Genomic DNA, 9,189 nt, shown 5'->3' with positions numbered 1-9,189 from the left:
AACGAAGTTGGAAGTTGTTGCGTCTCCGTCTGTAATATTCGAACTGCGTGATTTGCATACGGCAATTCGTTTTTTGTTGACCAAGTCGTAGTTTTTATACCCGAACGAAACCAACTTTAACATAATTGTTTATCACTGGCACGTTGTTGGACCAACTCTTGTTCATTGGTTGTCCTGCAATTTGATTGGATGAATGCTGTGTGATGAAAACAACGTAGTTCTAATTTGATTGGCTGTTGTACTGACAGCACACCAGCTGACAGGAATAACACGCTGATAGACAGACGAAGAAAATGAAAAATACGGAGCGCTCCCAAATAACTTTTTAAGCTTTGGATTTTGGGGAAAGTGGCAAGTCATGTCAAGTCATGTCAAGTCAAAAGGCTCAAGTCCAAGTGAAGTCACAAGTCATTGATGTTAAAGTCTAAGTCGAGTTGCAAGTCTCTTTACATTTTGTCAAGTCGAGTCTAAAGTCATCAAATTCATGACTCGAGTCTGACTCGAGTCCAAGTCATGTGACTCGAGTCCACACCTCTGATATTTAGTAGTGCTATTTAACTTGCAAATCACCCGATCTCTGTCTCACCACCCCTCCCGCAGCTAGCTAGCAGCTAGCTGCTAAGCTAACGAAGATAGCGCGGAGAAAGGCGGCGCCGGTCGCTGGTCAGAAGGAATCTACTCCTGCACACCGTGACCAGGACTTCTCGGAAGACAGCAGGAACTTCACTCGGTGACAGAAAACACTGTGAGTATGGCTTCCTGCGCGTCTTGCACCTTACTCACGGAGAGGCTGGCTCTGCTAGAGGGCCGTGTCCGCCAGTTAGAGCAGAGTAATCTCGTAACTTTAGAAGTTGCGGACACATCTGCTAGCGTTAGCTGTAGCGAGCTAACTAGCCCAGCCTGTAGTAGTCCTAAGCGGCCTAAAAACTACGGTGTACCGGTTGAGACGCATAATAGATTTAGCTCTTTAGCTAGTCCTACACCCCAGTCTACCGGGCACCACACCTTAGTCATAGGGGACTCCATCACCCGAAACATAAAGCTTAGCAAACCAGCCACAATTAAGTGCATCCCTGGGGCCAGAGCACCTGACATTGAGGCTAATCTTAGGGAGCTAACTCGCAACAGGCCTAGTAAACACGTACGACAGGCTAATCGCACCACTAGTTATGCGAATATAGTTGTACACGTTGACTCCAATGACACTAGAATGAGACAGTCAGAGATTACAAAGAGAAACATAGCCAGGACTTGTGATCTCGCTAGAAAGATGTCCAGGCATCGAGTAATTGTCTCTGGCCCCCTGCCTGCGAGAGGCAATGATGAGAGATATAGCAGATTAGTGGCTGGCTAGCTTCTGTAGACAACAGGGACTAACGTTTATTGATAATTGGCCCTCTTTCTGGGGCAAACCAGGCTTGCTGATGTGAGACGGCCTTCACCCTAACCAGGAAGGCGCCATCATCCTGTCTAAAAACATAGACTACTGTTTAAGTCACATTTGACTAACTACACTAGAGCAAGCCCGGTCACAGGCAATTATAGAGCCTGCTAGTCCGGGTGAGGAGTCAGTTAAGCTAGAACTAGCCAGCGCCAGGCTGGATAATTCCTGTACGCATAGCAATTCTCTTAGAATAACACACAACTCACATAATGTGTTTTCTGTTGTGAATGTGTCCGGGGTAGATATGCATTCTACTGAGGTGGCAAATCATGATGCGTTCAGTCGATCGCAGCATCAAGCAAACAATCTGAAAATTCCCGTCGTATCAATTCCTAGATATGGTCGAAACTATTTAAAGTGCACTACGTATAATAAACGCAACACTATTAATATTGCTACTACGGATAATTTAAACAAAAACTCGTCAAAACAGCCCAATACTTATAATATGGGCTTTTTAAACATAAGATTATTGTCTCCCAAAACGTTATTAGTTAATGAGGTCATTAGAGACAACAATCTTAACGTCATTGGTCTTAGCGAAACCTGGCTCAAACCAGACGATTTTTTTGCGCTAAATGAGGCATCTCCTCCTAACTATACGAATGTGCATATTGCCCGTCCCCTTAAAAGGGGTGGGGGGGTCGCACTAATATACAATGAAAACTTTAACCTTACCCCTAACCTAAATAATAAATACAAATCGTTTGAGGTGCTTACTATGAGGTCTGTTGCACCGCTGCCTCTCGATATGGCTGTTATCTACCGCCCCCCAGGGCGCTACTCGGACTTTATCAATGAATTCTCCGAGTTCGTTGCTGATCTAGTGACGCACGCAGACATTATAATCATAATGGGGGACTTTAATATCCATATGAATACCCCATCGGACCCTCAGTGCGTGGCGCTCCAGACTATAGTTGATAGCTGTGGTCTTACACAAATAATAAATGAACCTACGCATCGCAACGGTAATACGATAGATCTAGTGCTGGTCAGGGGTGTCACCACCTCCAAAGTTATGGTACTCCCGTATACTAAAGTAATGTCCGATCATTACCTTATAAAATTCGAAGTTCTGACTCATTGTCAACAAACTAATAATAATAATAACTGCTATAGCAGCCGCAACATTTATGCTGCCACAACGATGACTCTTGCTGACCTACCTACTGCCTTCGGTAATGGCACCATTCCCAAATTATGCCGGCTCTATTGATAACCTAACTAACAACTTTGACAATGCCCTGCGCAAAACCATTGATAGTATAGCACCGCTAAAACAAAAAAGGGCCCCTAAAAGGCGCACCCCATGGTTTACAGAAGAAACCAGAGCTCATAAATTATCATGTAGAAAGTTGGAACGCAAATGGCGCGCGACCAAGCTTGAGGTTTTCCATCAAGCATGAAGTGATAGTTTAATATCGTATAAACGTATGCTTACCTTAGCTAAAGCTAAATATTACTCAAATCTCATCCGCCTCAACAAAAACGACCCTAAATTTTTGTTTAGTACAGTAGCATCGCTAACCCAACAAGGGACTCCTCCCAATAGCTCCACCCACTCGGCAGATGACTTTATGAATTTCTTTAATAAGAAAATTGAACTCATTAGAAAGGAGATTAAAGACAACGCATCCCAGCTACAACTGGGTTCTATTAACACAGATACAACTGTATCTACGACGGATACTGCAATACAAAATAGTCTCTCTCTTTTTGATGAAATAACATTAGAGGAACTATTACGGCGTGTAAGTGGGATAAAACGAACAACATGTTTACTTGACCCACTTCCTGGGAAACTTATCAAGGAGCTTTTTGTATTATTAGGTCCATCAGTGCTAAATATTATAAACTTATCACTTTCCTCTGGCACTGTTCCCCTAGCATTCAAGAAAGCGGTTATTCATCCTCTGCTCAAAAGACCTAACCTTGATCCTGACCTCATGGTAAACTACCGACCGGTGTCCCACCTTCCCTTTATTTCGAAAATCCTCGAAAAAATTGTCGCACAGCAGCTAAATGAACACTTAGTGTCTAACAATCTCTGTGAACCTTTTCAATCCGGTTTCAGGGCAAATCACTCTACGGAGACAGCCCTCGCAAAAATGACTAATGATCTACTGCTAACGATGGATTCTGATGCGTCATCCATGTTGCTGCTTCTTGATCTTAGCACTGCTTTCGATACCGTCGATCATAATATTTTATTAGAGCGTATCAAAACACGTATTGGTATGTCAGACTTAGCCTTGTCGTGGTTTAACTCTTATCTTACTGACAGGATGCAATGCGTCTCCCATAATAATGTGACCTCGGACTATGTTAAGGTAACGTGCGGAGTTCCTCAGGGTTCGGTTCTTGGCCCTGCACTCTTTAGTATTTACATGCTGCCGCTAGGCGACATCATACGCAAATACGGTGTTAGCTTTCATTGTTATGCTGATGACACCCAACTCTACATGCCCCTAAAGCTGACCAACACGCCGGATTGTAGTCAGCTGGAGGTGTGTCTTAATGAAATTAAACAATGGATGTCCGCTAACTTCTTGCAACTCAACGCCAAGAAAACGGAAATGCTGATTATCGGTCCTGCTAAACATCGACATTTATTTAATAATACCACCTTAACATTTGACAACCAAACAATTACACAAGGCGAATCAGTAAATAATCTGGGTATTATTTTCGACCCAACTCTCTCCTTTGAGTCACACATTAAGAGTGTTACTAAAACGGCCTTCTTTCATCTCCGTAATATGGCTAAAATTCGTTCTATTTTATCCACTAGCGACGCTGAGATCATTATTCATGCGTTCATTACGTCTCGTCTCGACTACTGTAACGTATTATTTTCGGGTCTCCCTATGTCTAGCATTAAAAGACTACAATTGGTACAAAATGCGGCTGCTAGACTTTTGACAAGAACAAGAAAGTTTGATCATATTACGCCTATACTGGCTCACCTGCACTGGCTTCCTGTGCACTTAAGATGTGACTTTAAGGTTTTACTACTTACGTATAAAATACTACACGGTCTAGCTCCGTCCTATCTTGTCGATTGCATTGTACCATATGTCCCGGCAAGAAATCTGCGTTCAAAGAACTCCGGCTTATTAGTGATTCCCAGAGCCCAAAAAAAGTCTGCAGGCTATAGAGCGTTTTCTATTCGGGCTCCAGTACTATGGAATGCCCTCCCGGTAACAATTAGAGATGCTACCTCAGTAGAAGCATTTAAGTCCCATCTTAAAACTCATTTGTATACTCTAGCCTTTAAATAGCCCCCCTGTTAGACCAGTTGATCTGCCGTTTCTTTTCTTTTCTCCTCTGCTCCCCTTTTCCTTGTGGAGGGGGGGGGCACAGGTCCGGTGGCCATGGATGAAGTGCTGGCTGTCCAGAGTCGGGACCCGGGGTGGACCGCTCGCCTGTGCATCGGCTGGGAACATCTCTGCGCTGCTGACCCGTCTCCGCTCGGGATGGTGTCCTGCTGGCCCCACTATGGACTGGACTCTTACTATTATGTTGGATCCACTATGGACTGGACTCTCACAATATTATGTCAGACCCACTCGACATCCATTGCTTTCGGTCTCCCCTAGAGGGGGGGGGGTTACCCACATATGCGGTCCTCTCCAAGGTTTCTCATAGTCATTCACATCGACGTCCCACTGGGGTGAGTTTTTCCTTGCCCTTATGTGGGCTTTGTACCGAGGATGTCGTTGTGGCTTGTGCAGCCCTTTGAGACACTTGTGATTTAGGGCTATATAAATAAACATTGATTGATTGATTGATATATATATATCAATATATATATATATATATCAATATATATATATATATATATACATATATATATGAAGATATTGAATTTATATATATATATATATATATATATATATATATATATATATATATATATATATATATATATATATATATATATATATATAGGAATTCCTCTTGACAAACAAAAGTAGATTTGGCTATGGGAGTGTGAGTATAAAACACACAACCAACAAAAATGCAGTTTAAAAATTATGTTTATAATTGGATATTAAGAATATATATTATTAATATTTTGCAAGTTATGAAATAATGTGCACTTAGTATAAATAATCATGTATAAACAGTGGTGTGCCGTCAGGGCCAGCAAAGCCTTCTCTGCTGGCCTAATATAACCAGAAATCATGATCATAATTAAAGATAAAGGTACATTTTAATTTACTTTACCTAAATATCTAAAAATATTAATATTCTCTTCATTTCATATTATGCTCCTTTCAGCGCTGTTGTTTTTAGGTTATAAAGTTTTTATCCAATCAGAATTCAGCTAGCTTATGTTGCCATGCTGTACCAAATCTGCCCGGGGCCTTCAGAATCAACAGAATAGTCCATACACTGTAAGTGAACGGACACAAACATTTGACAGACAGCTGCGATAGCCAATCAGATCACGAGTTGTTGTCAGTACGGCCTTCTAGATGGCCTAAGGCAGATATATATTGTGATGTTATGAGCTAGGTAACATAATAACTCCTTTACCCAGCATGCCACAGTAGTGAAGAGCATTTATTTATTATGCCATTGCACTTTAATCACAATGATTTTATTGGTTTATTAGGTATTATATTTTTATTGTTCTACAGTGTGTCTGTACACTGGTGATCGTTTACGTTTTCTTTAATGTTTCTATGTTTTATATGAGTTGTGTTTGCTTGTTTCATTCTGTCTTGACGCTGAGTTACAAATGTCTGCACAACTATTTTACCTCAGGGTACCATTAAAGAAACCTTGACCTTGGCCTTATATAGAGTGTACTCACACTAGGCTATTGGTACCGCATTTTACAGTACTTGTCCCATCACTTCATTAATGCTCTATTACTCCAAATTCACTGACTTTGTAGACTATTTCCACTCATATTTGGGAGGGAGTCGGAGACAGAGGGACGCTTCAAGCTGACCACTCAAAAAAAGGAAGAAACATACTTGAAAATGGCAGAGGGATTCTCTCCCGTAGATTAGATTTTTCATTTAGTGATGAAGACGACGTCCAGGAAACCCACAATATTGTGTGTGTCCTTGGCCATATTTAGATACATGTATGTGTTTCGAGAAAACAATGCCCTTAGTTTTTAATTGACCTAAGACGTCCAACACAAATTAAGGAACACACATTAAGGTGAGTTGAGTTCATGAAAAGTTTTACTGCACATAACCATTACTAACTGTTCCTAAACAACACTCAAGTCCATCCATCCAATTGTTTTTTTCAAGATATAGGTTCAGTTTTTTTGGTTTTGTTTTTTTACATGCACGTGGGGTGCGGTAACCCAGAGAGGTAGTTGTAGGGTGTCCCCAGCTAAATGACAGATAGTTAATAGTAATGGACCCTTATTGAATCCACTTATGTATATATATATATATATATATATTATATATATATATATATATGTGTGTATATACTGTATATATATGTGTATATATATATATGTATATGTAGGTTTGATATAGCAAGCTACTTTTGTCGTGTAGCTTGTGTAGTGTAGTAACTTTTAGTTTAGGTTAATACATTTTCCAAGTAGCTTGCCCATTACTGGGCCCCATGCACCCACTGCACCCATCACTCCAGCTTCTACCACCAGGTCACCGCTTTAAAGTCCTGCTTGTCCCAAAACATATATTTAAAACATATTTAATTCTCACTGCCATCATCACTTCAAACTATGGGTGTCCAAATGTTTTTTGTAATGAGGGTCGCAGATAAAAAAATTAAAGGATGTAGGGGCCATTTTGATATATTTCACTTTCAAATCCCATACATCGATTTTTTTAAAAGAAGAACAATAATCTGCATATCATCTTTGCGTTATTAGCGTCAACATTTCAACAGTATAAAAAGTCAGTAGATTTTACGATAAAAACTGATAGCTTAGTCGCCACAATTTTACCATAGAAATAACTGGTACCATTTTTCCATTGACAGTAATTGTCAGTTAAAACCACACACAAGACTCACACCCAGGACCTACTTGCTGTGAGGCACAAGCGATATCTACCGTGGTGCTCAAGTTATTGTAATAATCAAATAACATCAATCATTTCCATTATAATATTTGCTAATATAACAATGAACAAAATTCAACGTTTTTCATGAGCTGTATGTTGAATGTCTGGGTGGGGGTCCTGCTTTGGAAGAATTTTAGACATGTACGCCTTTCAGTGATCACATTTTGTTCATCTTAAGACATTCACATGTTGCACAATAAGATGTGTGCTGTAGCACAAGCATGGGATACAGTGGACAACTGTTTGTCTGTAAAATATATAATTGCAGAGTTTATTTTAAGAAAGTGAATCTTCTCCACCAGGATTCAGGAATGATGGTATTGAACCCTGAGCTGTAGTTGACGACATAGGTATGTCCACAGCTGAGTGGAGAGCAGTGGCGGTAGCGTCCTCTGTGGACCGGTGTGGCCTGTAGGCAAACTGATGTCGATCCAAGTTTTGGGGGAGGCAGTCTCTTCGAAATATTGGAGAACAAGCCTTTTAAAACCCTTTTAACCACAGACATCAATGCCACTGGTGTAGTCATTTAAGTCTGCCGAGGTCTGAAAGAGTGCCCCCTCTGACCGGTCCTAACAGTCTTGGTCATAGGTTTGTTTGATGACAATAAAGCATTCTATTCTATTCTATTCTATTATACACGCAAATGTAGTCGCAGTTGGAATTTGACTTTTGGATATTTTTTTTAGTCTTTGTTTTTTTGCGCTGAACTTGAACATTGACCAGAGCACTCACACTAGCCAAATGTGCTGGATTTAGATGTGGAGTGTGCCCAATAAAGGTAAAAGTTTCCTATAAATTAAACTGTTTTCATTTTTCAACCCTTTTTGTGAGCCAATGAGATACATGTTTTTAAGAAAATGCAATGCTAATCTAATTTCCTTGCATAATCATACTGATCATTGCAGTATAATATAATTAAAAATTGAATATTAGTTTTACTTATTTATTTACATTTATTTAAATTTGCGCATGCTAGTTTTCAGTCAGTGAGGTGTTTTTTGTCGTTTTTTTTCTCACGATACTAATTTCCCTAACCAAACACATAATCTATGAGGCTTCCACCTTTGACAGTTTGAAAACTTTATGGTCATTGACTCTGATGTGGTGAATTTGTGTTTACTGAATCTATGGACTCTGATCTGGAGGTCTACCATTCATCAAACTGGTTTCAGGTAGTCGCACTAAATAAACACCCACATTTGTCACAGTATCACCTCGATTGGAAATATAATGGATGAAATGTAATGCATTATATTTTCCCGAGAAGCATTTTTTTTTGGTCTATATCTTTTATCAAACTTACAAACAAATCCTGTGATGAAAGAAAAAAGATATATAAACATTACATATATATATATATATATATATATATATATATATATATATATATTTATCCCCATAAATATATATATATATATATATATATAAATATATATATATATATATATATATATATATATATATATATATATATATATATATATATATATATATATATATATATATATATATACATTCGCACTCACAATAACACACTAGGGCCAATTTAGTGTTGCCAATCAACCTATCCCCATATATATATATATATATATATATATATATTTATCCCCATATATCCCCATATATATATATATATATATATATATATATATATATATATATATATATATATAT

This window comes from Nerophis lumbriciformis, linkage group LG02 (assembly GCF_033978685.3).
Source record: "Nerophis lumbriciformis linkage group LG02, RoL_Nlum_v2.1, whole genome shotgun sequence".
In the NCBI taxonomy this organism is placed as follows: Eukaryota; Metazoa; Chordata; class Actinopteri; order Syngnathiformes; family Syngnathidae; genus Nerophis; species Nerophis lumbriciformis.
Note: the sequence above shows the minus strand (reverse complement) of the source record.